Source organism: Rutidosis leptorrhynchoides, chromosome 3 (genome assembly GCF_046630445.1).
Source record: "Rutidosis leptorrhynchoides isolate AG116_Rl617_1_P2 chromosome 3, CSIRO_AGI_Rlap_v1, whole genome shotgun sequence".
NCBI lineage: Eukaryota > Viridiplantae > Streptophyta > Magnoliopsida > Asterales > Asteraceae > Rutidosis > Rutidosis leptorrhynchoides.
Genome location: NC_092335.1, coordinates 417,601,165 through 417,622,386, shown reverse-complemented (window position 1 = coordinate 417,622,386; position 21,222 = coordinate 417,601,165). Strand labels below are relative to the sequence as shown.

At 35.7% G+C, this 21,222-nt stretch overlaps 1 long non-coding RNA gene across 1 annotated transcript in view; it reads right to left on the bottom strand.

Annotated features, from left to right (window-relative positions):
- Positions 1-13,113: 13,113 nt before the first annotated feature.
- LOC139898594 (uncharacterized) overlaps positions 13,114-21,222 on the bottom strand; it is a 158,468-nt gene continuing 150,359 nt past the window's right edge. The window contains exon 3 of the long non-coding RNA XR_011777068.1: positions 13,114-13,248. This is a non-coding gene — a long non-coding RNA (uncharacterized lncRNA). The remainder of the gene's footprint in view (positions 13,249-21,222) is intronic.

Below are 21,222 nucleotides of genomic sequence, written 5' to 3'. Positions count from 1 at the left end.
CAAGTTCTTGTATATGCATTATCTTTTGAACTTCTGTCTCGCATTCTTTTGTGCGAGGATCAAGATACTTTAATTGAGGTTCACACCATGAAACATCATTTTCTTTATTTTTCATTTCTCCCCCTAATCTAGGGAACAATGTTTCATTAAAATGACAATCAGCAAAACGTGCTGTAAAAACGTCACCTGTCATAGGTTCAATATACCTTAATATTGAAGATGTTTCATATCCAACATATATTCCCAACCTCCTTTGAGGACCCATTTTTGTACGTTGTGGTGTCGCAATTGGAACATACACTGCACAACCAAATGTTCTAAGATGGGAAATATTTGGCTCTTGACCAAAAGCAAGTTGTAGGGGGGAATATTTATGACTTGCACTTGGTCTGATGCGAATCAATGCAGCAGCATGTAAAATTGCATGACCCCATATAGATACAGGGAGTTTTGTTCTCATTATCAATGGTCTAGCGATTAACTGTAAACGTTTAATCAATGACTCGGCTAAACCATTTTGTGTATGCACATGAGCAACAGAATGTTCAACAACAATTCCTATAGACATGCAATAGTCATTAAATGCTTGAGATGTAAATTCACCAGCATTATCAAGTCTCACCCTTTTAATGGTGTAATCAGGAAAATGAGCTCTCAATTTAATAATTTGGGCAAGAAATTTTGCAAATGCCACATTACGGCTTGATAACAGACAAACATGAGACCATCTGCTAGATGCGTCTATTAGAACCATGAAATATCTAAATGGTCCACATGGTGGATGAATTGGTCCACATATATCACCTTGAATTCTTTCAAGAAACATTGGTGATTCTTTCTCAACCTTAAGTGGTGAGGGTCTAGTTATCAATTTTCCAAGAGAGCAAGATGTACATGGAACCATTGTATCATGATGGATTTTTCTATCCTTTAGTGGATGTCCATGAGTACATTCAATAATCCTTTTCATCATTGTTGATCCTGGATGGCCTAATCTGTTATGCCATAAACTGAATACACCAGGATCAATATATTTTTCGTTAACTACCATATGTATTTCTGGTACATTTATATGTGTATAATGTAATCCAGAACTAAGTCTTGGCAGTTTTTCAACCACATGACTCTTGTCAGTGATACTTAAATATTTCTCATTTTCTGTTGTCACTGACTGATAATCATACCCGTTAAGGTATATGTCGGAGAAACTCAATAAATTTCTGCTTGACTTGGGAGAAAATAAGGCATCATTTATTAAAAATTTTGTACCATTTGGTAGTATGAAATTTGCCTTTCCTATCCCTTTTATCAAGTTAGCAGGTCCTGATATTGTATGTATAGTTCCTTCCGTTGGTTTTAGAACAATAAAATATTTCTCGGATTTAAGTATAGTGTGTGTAGTTCCACTGTCTGCTATACAGAGATCTCCACCACTTGATTGATGTTGTATTCCAGCAAAATTCATATTGAACTTCATATATAAGAAATAAATAGTGAGTACATTAATATTACACAATATTTTAAACGCAAATAGATGGTACTGAAACATTTAGCAAACATAATGACAAAGACAGACGATATTAAATCGTTTATTTTTCAAAAGACACACAACTTAAATATTCAAGAAATCTTCATATAAATCAGATGGTTTCTCAGTGACTGTTGGATCAATATTATCCACAAAATTTACTTCCTTTTCTTTACCTTTCAGCGAATCCTGATACATCTTAACAAGATGTTTAGATGTTCGGCAAGTATTAGCCCAGTGGCCCATTCTACCACATCTGTAGCAAGATTCTTCAGAATTTTTAGAAGAATTTTCTTCAACATCTTGTTTAATGGGCTTGTTTTGTGGTTGATATTTATATTTTCGTGGATTACTATTTCTTTGACCACCACGGCCACGACCACGACCACGTCCACGCCCATTACCATTACCATAAGGATGGTTTCTACCATAGTTATGGCTTTTGGCATGATGATGGTGATGGTTATTATAACCACGACCTTGCCCGCGTCCTTGTCCCTGTTTATAATTATTTGCAGTATTTGCTTCAGGGATTGCAAGTGTACCAGTAGGACGGGATTGCTGATTTTTCATTAATAGCTCATCATTTTGCTCTGCAACTAAGAGATATGAATTAAGTTCAGGATATGTTTTGAACTTTAGCATTCTCAAATTTCTTTGCACTGTGATGTTTGCAGCATTCATTGTGGAGAAAGTTTTCTCCATCATGTCTGCATCACTAATTTCATGTCCACAGAATTTAAGTTGTGAACATGTATTATACAGAGCTGAGCTGTATTCATTTACTTTCTTAAAGTCTTGGAACCTTAATGTTCTCCATTGTTCCATTGCAGCTGGAAGTAAAATTTCTCTTTGATTATTGAATCTGCTTTTGAGACCTTCCCATAAAACATGGGGATCTTCTACAGTCACATAATTATTTTGTAAGCATTCATCAATATGTTGATGAATAAAGCAACATGCCGTAGCTTGTTCTTTTTCAGAACAAGTGTTGTTTTCATTTATGGTTTCAAGAATGCCCATTGATTTAAGATGCATTTTTACTTTTATAACCCATGGCATGTAGTTGTTTCCAGTTGATTCTAAAGGAGTAAATTTAAGCTTTTCCAGATTCGACATTTTCTATTATCAAAAATTAAAACAAACATCATGATAAATTAGAGTCAATTTATATTCATAAGTATATAAACATTAAACATAAATTTAATATAACATAAATGATAAGTAGGTGACAGTGTCGACCATGTGTAAGCAATCATAAATAAATGTTATATAACAAAAATATAAATATTAGTAAACATAAATGAAAATTTGGCGACAGTGTCGACCATATATTTTTTCAGGTGGTATAACCGACCTATATCATTCTGGTGGTATAACCGACCATATATCATTTTGGTGGTATAACCGACCATATATCATTTTGGTGGTATAACCGACCATATATCATTTTGGTGGCAGAGCCAACCATATTTAGTATTAAGATTATCGTGCTGATAACGTGTTATAATTCAGTAGGCTTATAACTACCTTTAGTGGTTTGATTCCTGATGTTATAATTCAGTAGGCTTATAACTACCTTTAGTGATTTGATTTTTGATTAAGAATACTAATAATGAAGTGTAAGAACAAAGATGATAATGGAGAGAAAGAAATAAACACTTTGTAAGTGTGAGAAATGGTGCAAGTTTAATGCTTGTATTCATGAGTATTTATAGCCTAAAATCTCAATATAAAAATACATACTTTGTGTACCAAAATTGACTATATGTATACACCAAAATTGACTATCCATATCTATATTATTATTATTATTATAACATAACTATAATTTATAATTTTATAATTTAAAATAAAGTTCAACAAAATTCGTTAATTTAAAGTGCCAGATAAGTTAAATTGAGACTAAAATCATTCTATATATATGAGCCAGACATTTTTCCGGTCGATTTCGTACCATTTTCATTTATCTCGATCCTTGTAGTTTTGTATATAACTAGTGAAATGACTCGTGGAACTACGGGTTTATCTAAACGAAACAGTTTAATATGATATATTTTAAGTATTAAGTGAACGTAAGAGTTAAAGTTATTTAGTTTAATGACCCGTGAAATCACGGATTCTGATGGGGTTTAAAATTTTCTCTTTTATTTATGATTTTTTTGGTCAAATAAGATTTGTTTATTACATCATCATTTTAGAGATATAAAATAACACATGACCTATCAAACTTTTGATAAATATTCTCATATGAAAATTTAAAAAACAAATGTCAAACAAAGCTAAAAATTAATGGCTTTAATAACACTTGCACTTAAAAAAACAAAATCATACTTTTAATATTTCAAAACAAAATTAGTAGATTTTTTTAAGCTTATGGAGTGTAAGTCTCATTTTAAAATTAAATTTTAATATTTTAAGGAAAAAATGATAGATTTAGAAATTTGGTTTTTTAATTATGGTAATAATAATCACTTCCTAAAGTATTTTATTTATTTATTTAAATTATTAAAATATTAATGACATCACAATGATTATTGTGAAAAAGACATGTGTTAAATGATAAGTTAAAATAGAATTAGGATGACATTATTATTTTAGTAATTTAATAGAAAGTATAGATTAATAATAATAATAATAATAATAATAATAATAATAATAATATTATTATTATTATTATTATTATTATTATTAATATTATTATTATTATTATTATTATTATTATTATTACAATACGTTTTATTACAACATTACCAAATTTCACACGTGCGTATTATTATTATTATTATTGCTATTATTATTATTATTATTATTATTATTATTATTATTATTATTATTATTATTATTATTATTATTATTATTATAAGATATATATATTAATTAATATTAATTTATTGCTAATAATACGTAGTATATAATACTCCGATTATATATAGTATACTATTAAATATTAAAATACTACTCCGTAATGAAAAAGAATTGTTAAGCATTATAATGATATCATAGTGTCACGGACTTATCTCGATAAGCTCACGTGCGGCACTTAGTCTCTACTAAGTCAGCCTTTCTCGGACCTTATAACGATTCAAGTAACCAAAAGAGAAAATATTATAGAACAAGTGGAATTGAAGAAAATACTTATATTGCTTGAGAATGCTTTACAAGAGAGAATGTTTGAGATTTGAGGTGTGGTGTGCCAAATGAGGCCACCCCTATTTATACTACTCATATCACAAAATGGATGGCTAGGATTAAATACAATGGATGGCTAAGATCTAAGAACTAGAAGCTTCATGTATCTAGATATTTCTATGGACATTCTATACCATTCCATGGAAGAACTCATGGGAAAGTTCTAGTGAACTTCCATGAGGTTCTTGGGCCTTCTTTGATTTTCACATATTGGGCCATAGACTTAGTGGGTTGGGCCATAAAATTGTTGGATTGTGACATTCTCCCCCACCTAAGCTCACGACGTCCTCGTCGTGTGATCCTCGTGATACTTCTTGATTTTGTCTGTGAACTGCCACAATAGGTCTTCGGCCTCCCAGCTTGCTTCACTATCGGGTAAGTTATGCCACTTAACTAGGTATTCTCTATAGCTCGGCACACCTCGTCTTCGTACCGTTCGATGTAACAAGATATCTTCCACCTCACGATCAAACGAAGTCGCAACTGCCATTGGTGCTCGTTTGGAAACTCCTCGTTCTGGTTCTTCCTCGTCCCCATGATAAGGTTTTAGAAAACTTACGTGGAAGACTGGATGAATCTTTAACTTGGGCGGTAGTTGGACTCGATAAGATACGTTCCCAACACGTCCAATTACTGGGAATGGGCCTTCATATCTCCGGATCAATCCTTTGTGCACCTTCCTAAATGTTTTGAATTGTTGAGGTAAAAGCTTCACCATCACTTGGTCCCCAACTTTGAGCTCAACATGTCGCCTTTTCTCATCCGCCCATTTCTTCATTTTCTTGGCCGCCTTATCTAGTGATGCTCGGGCCAAGTCGGCTTGTTCGTGCCACTCCTTCATCGTTCTATAAGCGGCTGGGCTGCTTCCATCATATGAATCGGCCAAAGCATTTGGGGTCAAAGGTTGGCGTCCTGTCAGCAACTCAAAAGGACTCTTCCCCGTGGACTCACTCCTTTGCATGTTATAAGAGAACTGAGCAATATCAAGGAGCTTAGCCCAATCATGTTGATTTGCACTTACATAGTGTCGAAGATAGAGCTCCAATAGTGCATTCACCCTTTCTGTTTGTCCGTCCGTTTGGGGATGAAAACTCGTGGAGAAATTCAAGTCCGTCCCCATGATCTTGAACAACTCTGTCCAAAAACGCCCTGTGAACCTCGGATCTCGATCACTTACTATCACATGTGGTATCCCCCAATACTTCACCACATTCTTGAAAAATAGTTTTGCGGTTTCATCCGCGGTAACTTCGGATGATGCGGCTATGAAGTTACCATACTTAGAAAACCGGTCTACCACGACTATAATACTCCCACACCCTTCCGACTTGGGTAAGCAAGTAATGAAGTCCATGGAAACACTCTCCCATGGTCCTTTCGGTGTAGGTAGCGGCTGTAATAGTCCTCCTGGTTGGCGTTGCTCTATCTTTTCTTGTTGGCATATTAGGCATGTCCGCACGTACGTCTCTACGTCGTCTTCCATCCTTGGCCAATAATAAGTGCCTTCTACTAATGCCAGTGTCCTCTTGATACCTGGATGACCAGCCCACTTTGAATCATGACACTCCTTCAAGATTGTCCGTCTAAGATCACCCCACCTAGGCACATATAACCGGTCTCCTTTGGTGAATAATAGATCACCCTTGAGCCAAAACCTTCGCGTTTTCCCATCTCGAGCCAATCCAACAAGGTTTTTGGCTATAGAATCATGCTCTAATCCCTCCTTTATACGATCTTGAAGGAAGAATTGTGGTTTTGTGATCGCTGCAAACTCCGCCTTACGACTTAGGGCATCAGCTACCACATTGGCCTTCCCAGGCTTATACTCCAACACATAGTCAAATTCGGCTAGGAAGTCTTGCCAACGAGCTTGTTTGGGACTCAACTTCTTTTGGGTTTGAAAATAACTCGTTGCCACATTATCCGTTTTGATCACGAACCTTGATCCCAAAAGATAATGCCTCCATGTCCTCAAACAATGAACCACCGCCGCCATCTCCTTCTCCTGCACAGTGTACTTCCTTTCCGCCTCGTTAAGTTTCCGGCTTTCGAATGCGATCGGGTGACCCTCTTGCATTAGAACTCCTCCAATAGCAAAGTCCGATGCGTCTGTGTGTAACTCGAACGGAATGGTCACATCCGGAAGTCTCAACACCGGTTCTTCCATGACCGCTCCTTTCAACTCTTCAAATGCTTCTTGACATGGAAACCGAAAGGACCTCTTCACAATATGTGAAAATCAAAGAAGGCCCAAGAACCTCATGGAAGTTCACTAGAACTTTCCCATGAGTTCTTCCATGGAATGGTATAGAATGTCCATAGAAATATCTAGATACATGAAGCTTCTAGTTCTTAGATCTTAGCCATCCATTGTATTTAATCCTAGCCATCCATTTTGAGATTTGAGGTGTGGTGTGCCAAATGAGGCCACCCCTATTTATACTACTCATATCACAAAATGGATGGCTAGGATTAAATACAATGGATGGCTAAGATCTAAGAACTAGAAGCTTCATGTATCTAGATATTTCCATGGACATTCTATACCATTCCATGGAAGAACTCATGGGAAAGTTCTAGTGAACTTCCATGAGGTTCTTGGGCCTTCTTTGATTTTCACATATTAGGCCATAAACTTAGTGGGTTGGGCCATAAAATTGTTGGATTGTGACATTCTCCCCCACCTAAGCTCACGACGTCCTCGTCGTGTGATCCTCGTGATACTTCTTGATTTTGTCTCATCCCACAACCAAGCTTTGTTCTTCTTTAACAATTCTGTCAATGGAGCCGCTTTCGCCGAGTATCCCTTGATAAAACGACGATAGTAGTTTACTAAACCAAGGAAAGATCGTAAATCAGTCACCTTCGTTGGTGCCTCCCACTCTTGAATTTCCTTGACCTTAGCCCCATCCATGAGTAACTTCCCATTTTTAATTCGATGTCCAAGAAAATCCACCTCCTCTAATCCGAATGAACATTTCTCTAGCTTCACATACAACTCGTTGTCCTTTAGTACTTGAAATACTTGCTTCAAGTGCCTCACATGATCTTCCATGGTGTCGCTATACACGACTATGTCATCCAAGTACACCACGACAAACTTGTCGAGGAACGGGTGAAATAATTTGTTCATCAAAGTACAAAATGTGGCAGGGGCATTGGTTAAACCAAAGGGCATGACTAGAAATTCATAAGCGCCATACCTCGTCACGCATGTGGTCTTAGCCTCATCTCCTTCGGCAATTCGGACTTGATAATATCCCGATCTCAAGTCTAACTTGGAGAAGTATCTCGCCTTCCCAAGTTGATCGAACAAATCAGCAATAAGTAGGATTGGGTATTTGTTCTTGATAGTTACCTTGTTGAGTGCCCGGTAATCTATTCACATCCGCAAGGACCCATCCTTCTTTCTTTGAAATAGCACCGGAGCACCATACGGGGATTTTGACGATCGGATGTATCCCGCATCCAGCAACTCCTTGAGTTGTCTTCGCAACTCCTCCAACTCGGGTGGTGGCATTCGGTATGGGGCTTTGGAAGGTGGTTTTGATCCCGGCTCCAACTCGATCACATGGTCAACCTCCCTCCTAGGTGGTAACTTCTTTGGTAACTCCTTGGGCATGACATCCTTGAACTCATCAAGGACCTTCTCAATTTCCTTGGGTACCTCTAGTTTTTCCTTATCTTCGACCTTCTCTTGCTTTGCTACCGCTAAATAGCATGTCTCATTCTTGTTGTACCCCTTCTTGAATTGCATGGCCGAAAGTGACTTGGATGCACTCTTGCTTCCACGTTCGGTTGACACCATACAAGTCTTCTCACCATCCAAGATACACAGTGAGTTAGCGAACGGTATAGGGAAACCGCGTACCTTATCTAGGAACTCCATCCCAAGTACTAACTTGAAGTCGTCTATAGCCACGACCGATAGATCAATCGTTCCTTCCCATTCTCCAATCTTCACTTGCACATCTTTAGCCACTCCACTAATCGGTTTAGCATTCGCGTTCACCGTCTTCATCATTCCGCCCTCCTTTATCTCTTTAATCCCCAATCTCTTAGCTTCCTCGGTGGAGACAAAGTTATGGGTAGCTCCCGTATCTACCAAAGCTCGTACCTGGTTTCCTCGAACATAAACTTCCACGAATTGGAGTCCTTTAGCCATTACTTTGGGTACCTCCACCTTGGCCTTGATAGTGTTGAGTATTTGCATCGATCCCATGCACAAATCCTCATCCTGACAACCCACCTTTTGACCTTCCATAGCATGAAGGCTAGCTTTCTTCGGACAATCTCGGGCTCTATGCGGTCCATCACATATGAAACATCCATCATTCTTGTAAGAAGTTTTTATGCTCTTGTTATTCCCGGTTGGTGGCTTACGTGTATTATCATTCCTTGATTGGGCGGGCTTATCTCCCCCACCTTTCTCATGGCTCACCTTCTTATCTTTTGACTTGAACGAATCTTTCCTATTAGCATGGTCGACTAGTGCCTCCGCTTGAGCAATTGCGGTGGCAAGGTCTTGGACTCCTCGTCTCTCCAACTCCGTTTTAGACCAATGTTGCAAACCATCGAGAAAATAGAAGAGAAGAATATCATCGGGAATATCTGGGACCTCCAGGCTAAGGTTCGTGAATTCTTTAATATACTCCCGAATCGTCCCGGAATGATGTAATTTACGTAGACGACTCATCGCATCCTTTTGAGCATTCTTGGGGTAGAATTGATTCTTAAGTTCGGTAAGGAAATCATCCCAAGTATCAATAGTAACCGTACCTTTCTCGATATCTCCATATCGACGACGCCACCATAACGCTGCGGTATCCTTCAGGTAACGGGTTGTCGTCTTGATCTTCATTGCATCATCCACTATGTTGACTCCCTCCAAGTATTGTTCCATCTCCCATATAAAATCATCAACCGCTCGGGCTTCCCGCTTCCCCACGAACGGTGACGGCTTGGGAACGTCCACCTTCAGAGCATTGCATCCAGTGTTGCCACCCCCACTAGCCATGAATCTCAAACAAGAGTTCATGTTGGTTTGTAAATCCACGAGGCGTTGGTGAATAGTGGAGACCTCCCCCTCCATTTCGCCTCGCAACTTCGTAATCTCACCCATGAGCATACCCCTTAAGTCCTGGATCTCACGTCGCATGTCAACGTCTAGCACGTTGATTGCACTCTTGCAATCATCTTTCAATTCGTCAAAGTCTCCGTCCAAACCATCCAAACGTTGGTGGACGTCTTCGACCTTTGCTTTCACGTCGTCCATGGATGTCTCTACATCCATGATCCTTTTGTCCAAGTTTGCGACAAAGTCTTTGGACGTACCTCGGTTCTTCTTGGCTCCTTGGCGAGTCTCTACCCGGCCATGAGTCTCATCACCCATCACACCACTTGTTACGCTCACATTCTTCTCGGTCTCGGTTTCCATCTCCTTGAATCGACCTTGCTCTTGATACCAAATGTCACAGACTTATCTCGATAAGCTCACGTGCGGCACTTAGTCTCTACTAAGTCAGCCTTTCTCGGACCTTATAACGATTCAAGTAACCAAAAGAGAAAATATTATAGAACAAGTGGAATTGAAGAAAATACTTATATTGCTTGAGAATGCTTTACAAGAGAGAATGTTTGAGATTTGAGGTGTGGTGTGCCAAATGAGGCCACCCCTATTTATACTACTCATATCACAAAATGGATGGCTAGGATTAAATACAATGGATGGCTAAGATCTAAGAACTAGAAGCTTCATGTATCTAGATATTTCCATGGACATTCTATACCATTCCATGGAAGAACTCATGGGAAAGTTCTAGTGAACTTCCATGAGGTTCTTGGGCCTTCTTTGATTTTCACATATTAGGCCATAAACTTAGTGGGTTGGGCCATAAAATTGTTGGATTGTGACAATAGGCTGCTAGTGAATAAGACGATAATAAGCAATTTATTGCAATTTACTAGGAATGGACTTTCCATTTTTGGGGTCGGTTTGTTTGCTTGATTAGGCTTGCTAGTAGATAGCGTTAGCTAGATGTGGTGCATTGGTTACAAGCCTTTTCATTTCTCTTTTATATCTTGTTAGTGCCTTATATTTTTCTATGAAAACTCTTTGTTTTACGAGTAGTATTCTTTATTAATGGAAAAAATAAAATAAAAAGGTTAACCGGATTTTAAAGAATGATGTGCTCAAGTTAGCTTTAAATTAATTAAATTTTGTTGTTTAGTATAATAGAGTTAGTTTGACTATTAAAGTTTTGATTATTAACTTTGCCTTTAAATTTATTTATTAGTGTTTCTATAACTCTTGATGAAAGTTATATCAGTGAAAAAGTATATAAAAACCAATCCATTTATATATACTTCAATATATCAAATCAAGTAATATGTAACACAAACAAATTAATTTAGTCAAAGTTAAAAAAGAAAAAATTTAAAAGTTAAATTGAGACTATTAATTTAAGACGGATGGAGTATATTTTTGGTAAATAAAATGTAAAAAACAAATGCTATTCTGTTCTAAAAACTTTTATTGTAGTTATTTTGCTTTGTGGGATCTCTTAAACATTTAGATCGAATTGATGTATTTAGTATCAAATTGAATGTCATTATCCCTCTAAAAGCAAGGTCACCTACGTGTTAGATGGAAATGAGACCTTACACCCTATTTTCTGATAATATCAAGTACTCACGACTCGACATCGATATATATATATATATATATATATATATATATATATATATATATATATATATATATATATATATATATATATATTGGACATGTAGCAAGTCATCAAAGAAACCACATGTGAAAATGAACAAAACTGGTTAAGTTACTTGGTAATAAGATTTTTCTTGTTTGAGTTATGTAAGAGGACAAATATGTTTTTCCTATTTGAAATATGTTCGTGACCCTTTTTAAATTCTTTTCTGATTAACACAAAATTTAAATCTGAAACTTATTGTAAAGATTTGATGACTCCAACAGCTTTTAGTGATGGTTTGAGCAAAAGTGTTTGACATGTAAAACTATGAAGTGGTTATGGGCAGATGAGAAGTTAAAAAGGACGGGTCGTCGACCTATTTGTTTGACTTCAATGACATATGAATACAAAAGTGTCAACGCCCATGATGTTTTCATATTTCATCTGTAAATTCTTAAATAGTGAAGTTAACATACCGCGTTAATTTTTGTGCTATTTAGATTTCATTATTTAAAAAATGTGATGTTAACTTGTTAACATACCGCGTCATTAGGTACCGATAAGAGGTTTGAAGTCGGTGGCCCAACATATACCTATTATTTTTTTTTATTTTTTTTTAAGACCACTTGTAGTGGTGACTCGTGTTGGTTACCGGTGTTGCTAGCTTTTTGCACTTTTTTGCTGACTAAGATGTGTGATTTTTGGCGTGAAATATTGGTGGTGTTGGTTTTTTAGTGTGGGTTAGGAGTATTGTGGTAATGTGTTAAAATAAAATTGAGTAAGTATTAAAAAAGAGATAAAATAAATTTTTTTTTAATATTAAAATTGATAAAAAAAAAAACAAGCAACATGCGTTGTTGCTTCCGTTGCTTTGAACCGCACACCACCGAAACGCCTCTAAGCAACTCGCCGATACCCAATTCTCCCGGCGTTGGATGCCGACCACGTAGATACCGACGACGTTGTTCACTACCGATACAATAGGTCTAATGTGAAATCAATTTGCGCCATGTTTTCTATTTCCCTGGAACCTTTCGAGTAAGTAAATTATTATTATTACTAGATTTACGAATTTGTGCGGTGCACGGGTACTCATCCGTAAATAATATATTGAATTTAAAAATTGTATATGAATTAACGATACTTCAACGGACAGTGTCATAAGTACTGTTGTTGTTGAATTGTTAAAGTATAAAGAATACACATCACAATACTTCAAAAATATTTGTTCATACATTTATTCTTTTTACAACTTAAAGTTATGGATTATTGTAATTATGAAAAAGATGAAAAGCACGCTCTTTAAAGTGGTAAGTAAATAAACATCTTGTGTCAGACTTTAGTCGACTTTGATTTCGAAAATGGCTAAATCCATAAGACACACAGAGGTTTGGTTTTTTCTTCGACTTCTCTTGTTTCAACCTCCATTTGTATTTGTGTTGTGCAAAATTGAAGCACGAAACTCTATTACCACTATGTAGGCCCGAAAGTGTGACGCCCAGTACTAAATCAACATGTACGGACCATCAACAACATGATCATTACAAGGTCAAACACTATATGCGTTTTCAAATCTAGTTTGCATTCATGATAAAAGGTGACGTCATAAGCAACGTCAAATGTTTTACAACAAAAAGTATACTTCTATGAATAGAAGCAAAGATAATAATACGTGACCCTTAGGTCGTTACAAATCATTGTTCAAAAGTAATAAAGTTCGAATGCAAGATAAAATGTTTCATGCGGTAACATCTCTAATAAGGAAGCGGGTAGCTAATCAGCAAGTCTAGTACAACAGCGGAAGCAAACCTTAAGCACCTGAGAAAAATATTCTTAAAAACGTCAACACAAAAGTTGGTGAGCTATAGTTTAAGTATAACAGTAATGTAAAGTAGGCCACGAGATTTCAGTGCTACAAAGAGCGTTTCAAAACACTATGTAAAGTATATATTTAACCGTGGGCACTTGGTAACTAACTTAACGTTTATAACCCCCTAAAAGTACACTTGGCGAGTGCGTATGTTTACGAAGTATTAAACACTCGTTAAATGCTAGCGCGACTAGCCCGAGTGGGGATGTCAAACCCTATGGATCCATATCTAAGATTCGCGTTCACCGGTTCAAAAACCAATGACTAAACGTTACCGAGCTAAAGGGAATGTTTATGCCGTTGTATAACCCACACATATATAAAGTTTAAGTACTCGTGCCTAGTATGTAAAACGTAAAATGCGCATCTATTCTCAGTTCCCAAAATAAGTTAAAGTAAAGAGGGAATGCTATAACGCACAGTGGTAAAGTAGTAGTAAAGTTGACACGGGAAAGTAAGCAAGTATGTAGGTCCGGAAAGTCCTCAACCTAAGTCAAAAGTTACTAAGTCAGTAAATCTTCCCAATAGGTTTATAAGTATGTAAATTAGGTCTTAAGGGTCATCATCATTCATCTTTAAACAAAAAGTGTAAAGTAAGTCTCATTCAAAGAACAAGGTTTAAAACAAAGGCTGAATTCGATCAGTCGCTACGACCTCTATACAAACTGAATTGAGGTGAGACCAGTGGCCATGGCTCCGTATATGAGTCCTTTAGTTGCTGTAAAAATTCCAGAACCAAACTCGTCTTTGTTTGACCGTGGCGACGGTTTAAGTGCGAGTAGGTCAGAATTTTCAGCACAACGTTAAAAGGACATAGTGACGTTCGGAGGGCCATAGATCCTAAACCGTAACTCGGATTAAGACGAGTCTTAAACGAAAAATTATCTACTCAAACAGAGCTAACTTAAAATCAACTTTACAGTAGCCCAAGTCGTCGGGTCAGACCCAGAAAACAGTAAGATAAGTGTTCCGGTGGGTTCTTGGTGCTTGATGTTCATCACGGTTCTCATCCTTGATGCTTGTAGCTTCAAGTGTACAACTCGTTGATGGGTTCACATCATCTTTACCAAGTTTTGACCATCACAATACTAGTGAAAGTCTAAGATATGTAGCACAACTCAATTAAGTATTGTAAATAGTTTGATGAACCAAAGTTACATCAAGATCTTAGATCCGACACTTACAAGTGTTCTACTAGTAATATTAAACTACAAACTTGAAAGTAAACTAAATAATCAAGATCTTAAGTTGTAGAACATAGTTCTTAGTTAGATCTTGAAGATCCTAGACCCAAAAGTCTAGATCTAAAGTTCTTAAGTTAGATCCTAAGTTATAACACTTGAATCTTTACTTTAATGAAACCATAAGTTATGAAACTTAGATTTTCATCTTGTAATGTGTATGTAAGCTTATAATCCCTTGTTTACAACAAAATTAGAAGACCATAAGCTATAGAAACTTAGATCCAACATAAGTATATGAAGTTGTAACTAGAAAGTTAAACTTCCATGTCTTGAACAGTTTCAAGAATAATAAGATCAAGATTAACTAGTAAATACTTGACCAAGAACTATAATCACGAATTTAAACTTGTACAAGAGAAGGAAAATAAACTAGATCTACAAGTATTATGTTCATATTTGTTTCATACTTGAGAAGATTCAAATCAAAGTTTAGATCTTAAGAGTTCAAGTCTATAAACATGAAAACAAAGAAGATCATCAAGTTATGAACTCTAGATCTTGAAAATACGTAAGTATAGAACTACAAACTAACAAGTTTGAGTTCTTGTTCTTGGTTCTTCATCAACAAAAGAAGTAACCAAGATCCATGAAGATTCAAGCTAAGAAACTTGATCTTTACAACAAACAAGTAACAAACTACAAACTAACAAGTAAGTAAATGATGAAGATGATGTGTTAGAATTCGGTTTTCACAAGAAAGAAAGAAGTGAATTCATGTTGTTACTAAGTTTTGAGAGAGAAATGAGAGAAAATGAAATGGTATTTTATGTGTGTGTGAAATGGAAACGAAATACAAGTAAGTAAGTAGCAAAGTTTGAAAAAAAAACTCTCCTCTCTTGCAACCAATGCCGACGGTTTAGGGGTACCAAAGAGGGAAGTGAATAAGCAACTTTCTAGTGTTGGAGCTTGGTGCATGCTAGGCTAAGTAATAAGGTTAAATGTATGGAGAAAGATGCTAGCATGCTTGAAGTACTTTGTCCCTTATTTAGCTTAATTAAACCATGTTTAACCTTAATGAATTACTAGTTAATATGTTGGGCTCACAAGTCCAATAAGAGTGTAGGGTGGGCTTACTAGTCCAAATCTATTAATTAAAGCCCAAGTCCAAGTAAGTATGCAATTAAATGAATAAAGCTCAAGTAATTAACTACTAACCTTAGTTAATTAAAAATGATTAATTATAAATAATCATGAATGTAAATAATATTCAAAAATATTATTCGTGAAAAGTACGCGTCTCACAAAGACTAGTCGGGCATTGTAAAGTTAAATACGGTAACATGTAAATGCATAACAATACATTTATTTAGCACAAGTATTAATAATAAATATTAATAATTAAACGTTGGAAAAACCAGGGTCGTTACATTACCCACCTGTTAAAGAAAATTTCGTCCCGAAATTTTAAGGTGAGGGAGATGGAGGAGCTGGGAAAAGGTGAGGATACTTCTGCATCATTTGATTCTCTCGCTCCCGAGTAAACTCAGGTCCTCGTTTGGCATTCCATCGGACTCGGACGATCGGAATCCTGTTGTGTTTCAAAACTTTGACCTCACGGTCTATAATTTCGACAGGCTCTTCCACAAAGTGGAGTTTGTCATCAATTGTAAGTTCTTCCAGTGGTATGATAAGTTCCGGTGGAGCAAGGCACTTCTTCAAATTTGATAAATGAAAAGTAGGATGAACTGAGCTCAATTGAGTTGGAAGATCCAGATGGTAAGCAACGGGTCCAACACGTTCCAAGATTTCGAAAGGACCAATGTATCGTGGGTTTAACTTTCCACGTTTTCCAAAACGGATTACACCCTTCCAAGGTGCGACTTTCAACATCACACGGTCACCGACGTTGAATTCAAAGTCTTTACGTTTACGGTCGGCATAACTCTTTTGGCGATCACGAGACGTCTTAAGTCTAGCTTGAATTTGGGCAATCTTCTCTGATGTTTCATGGACTATCTCAAGTCCGGTGATTTGCACTTCCCTAACTCGGCCCAAAAAATAGGAGAACGGCACTTGCGGCCATACAATGCTTCAAAAGGTGCGGCATTAATACTCGAATGATAACTGTTGTTGTAAGAGAATTCAGCTAATGGCAAATGCCTTTCCCAAGCCTTTCCAAAATCAATGACACAAGCACGCAACATGTCCTCCAAAGTCTGAATTGTTCGTTCGCTTTGTCCATCGGTCTGTGGGTGATATGCAGTACTCATTGTAGTGACCCGAACTTTTCCATGTTTATATATATTAATTGAGATTGATATTTACATGATTAAATGTTTCCAACATGTTAAGCAATCAAACTTGTTAAGACTTGATTAATTGAAATATGTTTCATATAGACAATTGACCACCCAAGTTGACCGGTGATTCACGAACGTTAAAACTTGTAAAAACTATATGATGACATATATATGGATATATATATAGTTAACATGATACTATGATAAGTAAACATATCATTAAGTATATTAACAATGAACTACATATGTAAAAACAAGACTACTAACTTAATGATTTTTAAACGAGACATATATGTAACGATTATCGTTGTAAAGACATTTAATGTATATATATCATATTAAGAGATATTCATACATGATAATATCATGATAATATAATAATTTAAAATCTCATTTGATATTATAAACATTGGGTTAACAACATTTAACAAGATCGTTAACCTAAAGGTTTCAAAACAACACTTACATGTAACGACTAACGATGACTTAACGACTCAGTTAAAATGTATATACATGTAGTGTTTTAATATGTATTTATACACTTTTGAAAGACTTCAATACACTTATCAAAATACTTCTACTTAACAAAAATTCTTACAATTACATCCTCGTTCAGTTTCATCAATAATTCTACTCGTATGCACCCGTATTCGTACTCGTACAATACACAGCTTTTAGATGTATGTACTATTGGTATATACACTCCAATGATCAGCTCTTAGCAGCCCATGTGAGTCACCTAACACATGTGGGAACCATCATTTGGCAACTAGCATGAAATATCTCATAAAATTACAAAAATATGAGTAATCATTCATGACTTATTTACATGAAAACAAAATTACATATCCTTTATATCTAATCCATACACCAACGACCAAAAACACCTACAAACACTTTAATTCTTCAATTTTATTCATCTAATTGATCTCTCTCAAGTTCTATCTTCAAGTTCTAAGTGTTCTTCATAAATTCCAAAAGTTCTAGTTTCATAAAATCAAGAATACTTTCAAGTTTGCTAGCTCACTTCCAATCTTGTAAGGTGATCATCCAACCTCAAGAAATCTTTGTTTCTTACAGTAGGTTATCATTCTAATACAAGGTAATAATCATATTCAAACTTTGGTTCAATTTCTATAACTATAACAATCTTATTTCAAGTGATGATCTTACTTGAACTTGTTTTCGTGTCATGATTCTGCTTCAAGAACTTCGAGCCATCCAAGGATCCATTGAAGCTAGATCCATTTTTCTCTTTTCCAGTAGGTTTATCCAAGGAACTTAAGGTAGTAATGATGTTCATAACATCATTCGATTCATACATATAAAGCTATCTTATTCGAAGGTTTAAACTTGTAATCACTAGAACATAGTTTAGTTAATTCTGAACTTGTTCGCAAACAAAAGTTAATCCTTCTAACTTGACTTTTAAAATCAACTAAACACATGTTCTATATCTATATGATATGCTAACTTAATGATTTAAAACCTGGAAACACGAAAAACACCGTAAAACCGGATTTACGCCGTCGTAGTAACACCGCGGGCTGTTTTGGGTTAGTTAATTAAAAACTATGATAAACTTTGATTTTAAAGTTGTTATTCTGAGAAAATGATTTTTATTATGAACATGAAACTATATCCAAAAATTATGATTAAACTCAAAGTGGAAGTATGTTTTCTAAAATGGTCATCTAGACGTCGTTCTTTCGACTGAAATGACTACCTTTACAAAAACGACTTGTAACTTATTTTTCCGACTATAAACCTATACTTTTCTGTTTAGATTCATAAAATAGAGTTCAATATGAAACCATAGCAATTTGATTCACTCAAAACGGATTTAAAATGAAGAAGTTATGGGTAAAACAAGATTGGATAATTTTTCTCATTTTAGCTACGTGAAAATTGGTAACAAATCTATTCCAACCATAACTTAATCAACTTGTATTGTATATTATGTAATCTTGAGATACCATAGACACGTATACAATGTTTCGACCTATCATGTCGACACATCTATATATATTTCGGAACAACCATAGACACTCTATATGTGAATGTTGGAGTTAGCTATACAGTGTTGAGGTTGATTCCAAAATATATATAGTTTGAGTTGTGATCAATACTGAGATACGTATACACTGGGTCGTGGATTGATTCAAGATAATATTTATCGATATATTTCTGTACATCTAACTGTGGACAACTAGTTGTAGGTTATTAACGAGGACAGCTGACTTAATAAACTTAAAACATCAAAATATATTAAAAGTGTTGTAAATATATTTTGAACATACTTTGATATATATGTATATATTGTTATAGGTTCGTGAATCAACCAGTGGCCAAGTCTTACTTCCCGACGAAGTAAAAATCTGTGAAAGTGAGTTATAGTCCCACTTTTAAAATCTAATATTTTTGGGATGAGAATACATGCAGGTTTTATAAATGATTTACAAAATAGACACAAGTACGTGAAACTACATTCTATGGTTGAATTATCGAAATCGAATATGCCCCTTTTTATTAAGTCTGGTAATCTAAGAATTAGGGAACAGACACCCTAATTGACGCGAATCCTAAAGATAGATCTATCGGGCCCAACAAGCCCCATCCAAAGTACCGGATGCTTTAGTACTTCGAAATTTATATCATATCCGAAGGGTGTCCCGGAATGATGGGGATATTCTTATATATGCATCTTGTTAATGTCGGTTACCAGGTGTTCACCATATGAATGATTTTTATCTCTATGTATGGGATGTGTATTGAAATATGAAATCTTGTGGTCTATTATTATGATTTGATATATATAGGTTAAACCTATAACTCACCAACATTTTTGTTGACGTTTTAAGCATGTTTATTCTCAGGTGATTATTAAGAGCTTCCGCTGTCGCATAGTTAAATAAGGACGAGATTTGGAGTCCATGCTTGTATGATATTGTGTAAAAACTGCATTCAAGAAACTTATTTTGTTGTAACATATTTGTATTGTAAACCATTATGTAATGGTCGTGTGTAAACAGGATATTTTAGATTATCATTATTTGATAATCTACGTAAAGCTTTTTAAAACCTTTATCTATGAAATAAAGGTTATGGTTTGTTTTAAAAATGAATGCAGTCTTTGAAAAACGTCTCATATAGAGGTCAAAACCTCGCAACGAAATCAATTAATATGGAACGTTTTTAATCAATAAGAACGGGACATTTCAGTTGGTATCCGAGCGTTGGTCTTAGAGAACCAGAATTTTGCATTAGTGTGTCTTATCGAGTTTGTTAGGATGCATTAGTGAGTCTGGACTTCGACCGTGTTTACTTGAAAAATGATTGCTTAACAAATTTTGTTGGAAACTATATATTTTTAACATGTGAATATTATGTGATATATTAATCTCTTAACGCGTTTGATATTATGTGATAGATGTCTACCTCTAGAACAAGTCTCATTGACTCACCTAATAATAATGAAGAGTCAAATGTAAATTGGAATGATTCGTGGACTGATTCACAAGTTCCCGAAGAGGAACCGGAAGAAGAGTCGGAACCGGAAGAAGAATCGGAACCGGAAGAAGAATCGGAACCGGATGAAGAAATAGAACCGGTGGGGGAAATAATAAAACGGTTAAGTAAAAGAAAATCCTCAACCAACCGACCAAGGTTAATTATGGTCAATGGTGTTTCCGCCAAGGAAGCAAAATATTGGGAGGATTACCAATTCTCCGATGAATCGGATTCCGACGAAAATTCCGATGATGTTATAGAAATTACCCCAACTGAATTTAAAAAGGCAAAAGAAAATAATAAGGGAAAGGGCATAAAAATAGAGAAATCTAATTCCAACCCCGATGAACTTTATATGTATCGTCAACGCCCGAAGTCCTTAAGTTGTAACAATGACCCGGGAACCTCTAAACCACCAGGTTTTTCTAAACCAATGTGGACAACGACGGCTCGTATTAGGGGAACATCATATATCCCTAGAAACTTGGCAAAACGAACCAAAACCGAAGAATAAGAAACGAGCGAGTCGGAATAAGATAGTTGTATTCGTGTGGTGTAATATATGTAATATAGTGTTCTTATGCTTTATGATATATGTAAAAATTGCTTGTATTAATAAGTATTTTTTTATGAATCTAACTCTTGTCTATTTTACAGTTTAAAAACACAAAATGGATAGACAACCCAATATTTTAAGAGACCTACCCGGAGACATGATTGATGAAATCTTGTCTAGAGTCGGCCAGAATTCCTCGGCACAACTATTTAAGGCGAGATCAGTTTGTAAGACATTCGAAGAACGTTCCAAGAATGTCTTGGTTTATAAGAGACTTTCGTTTGAAAGATGGGGGATATCACATTGGGAAACCCATAAGTTACGATGTGTTTACTTTGACGCATATATTGCGGGGAACCCAAATGCTATTTT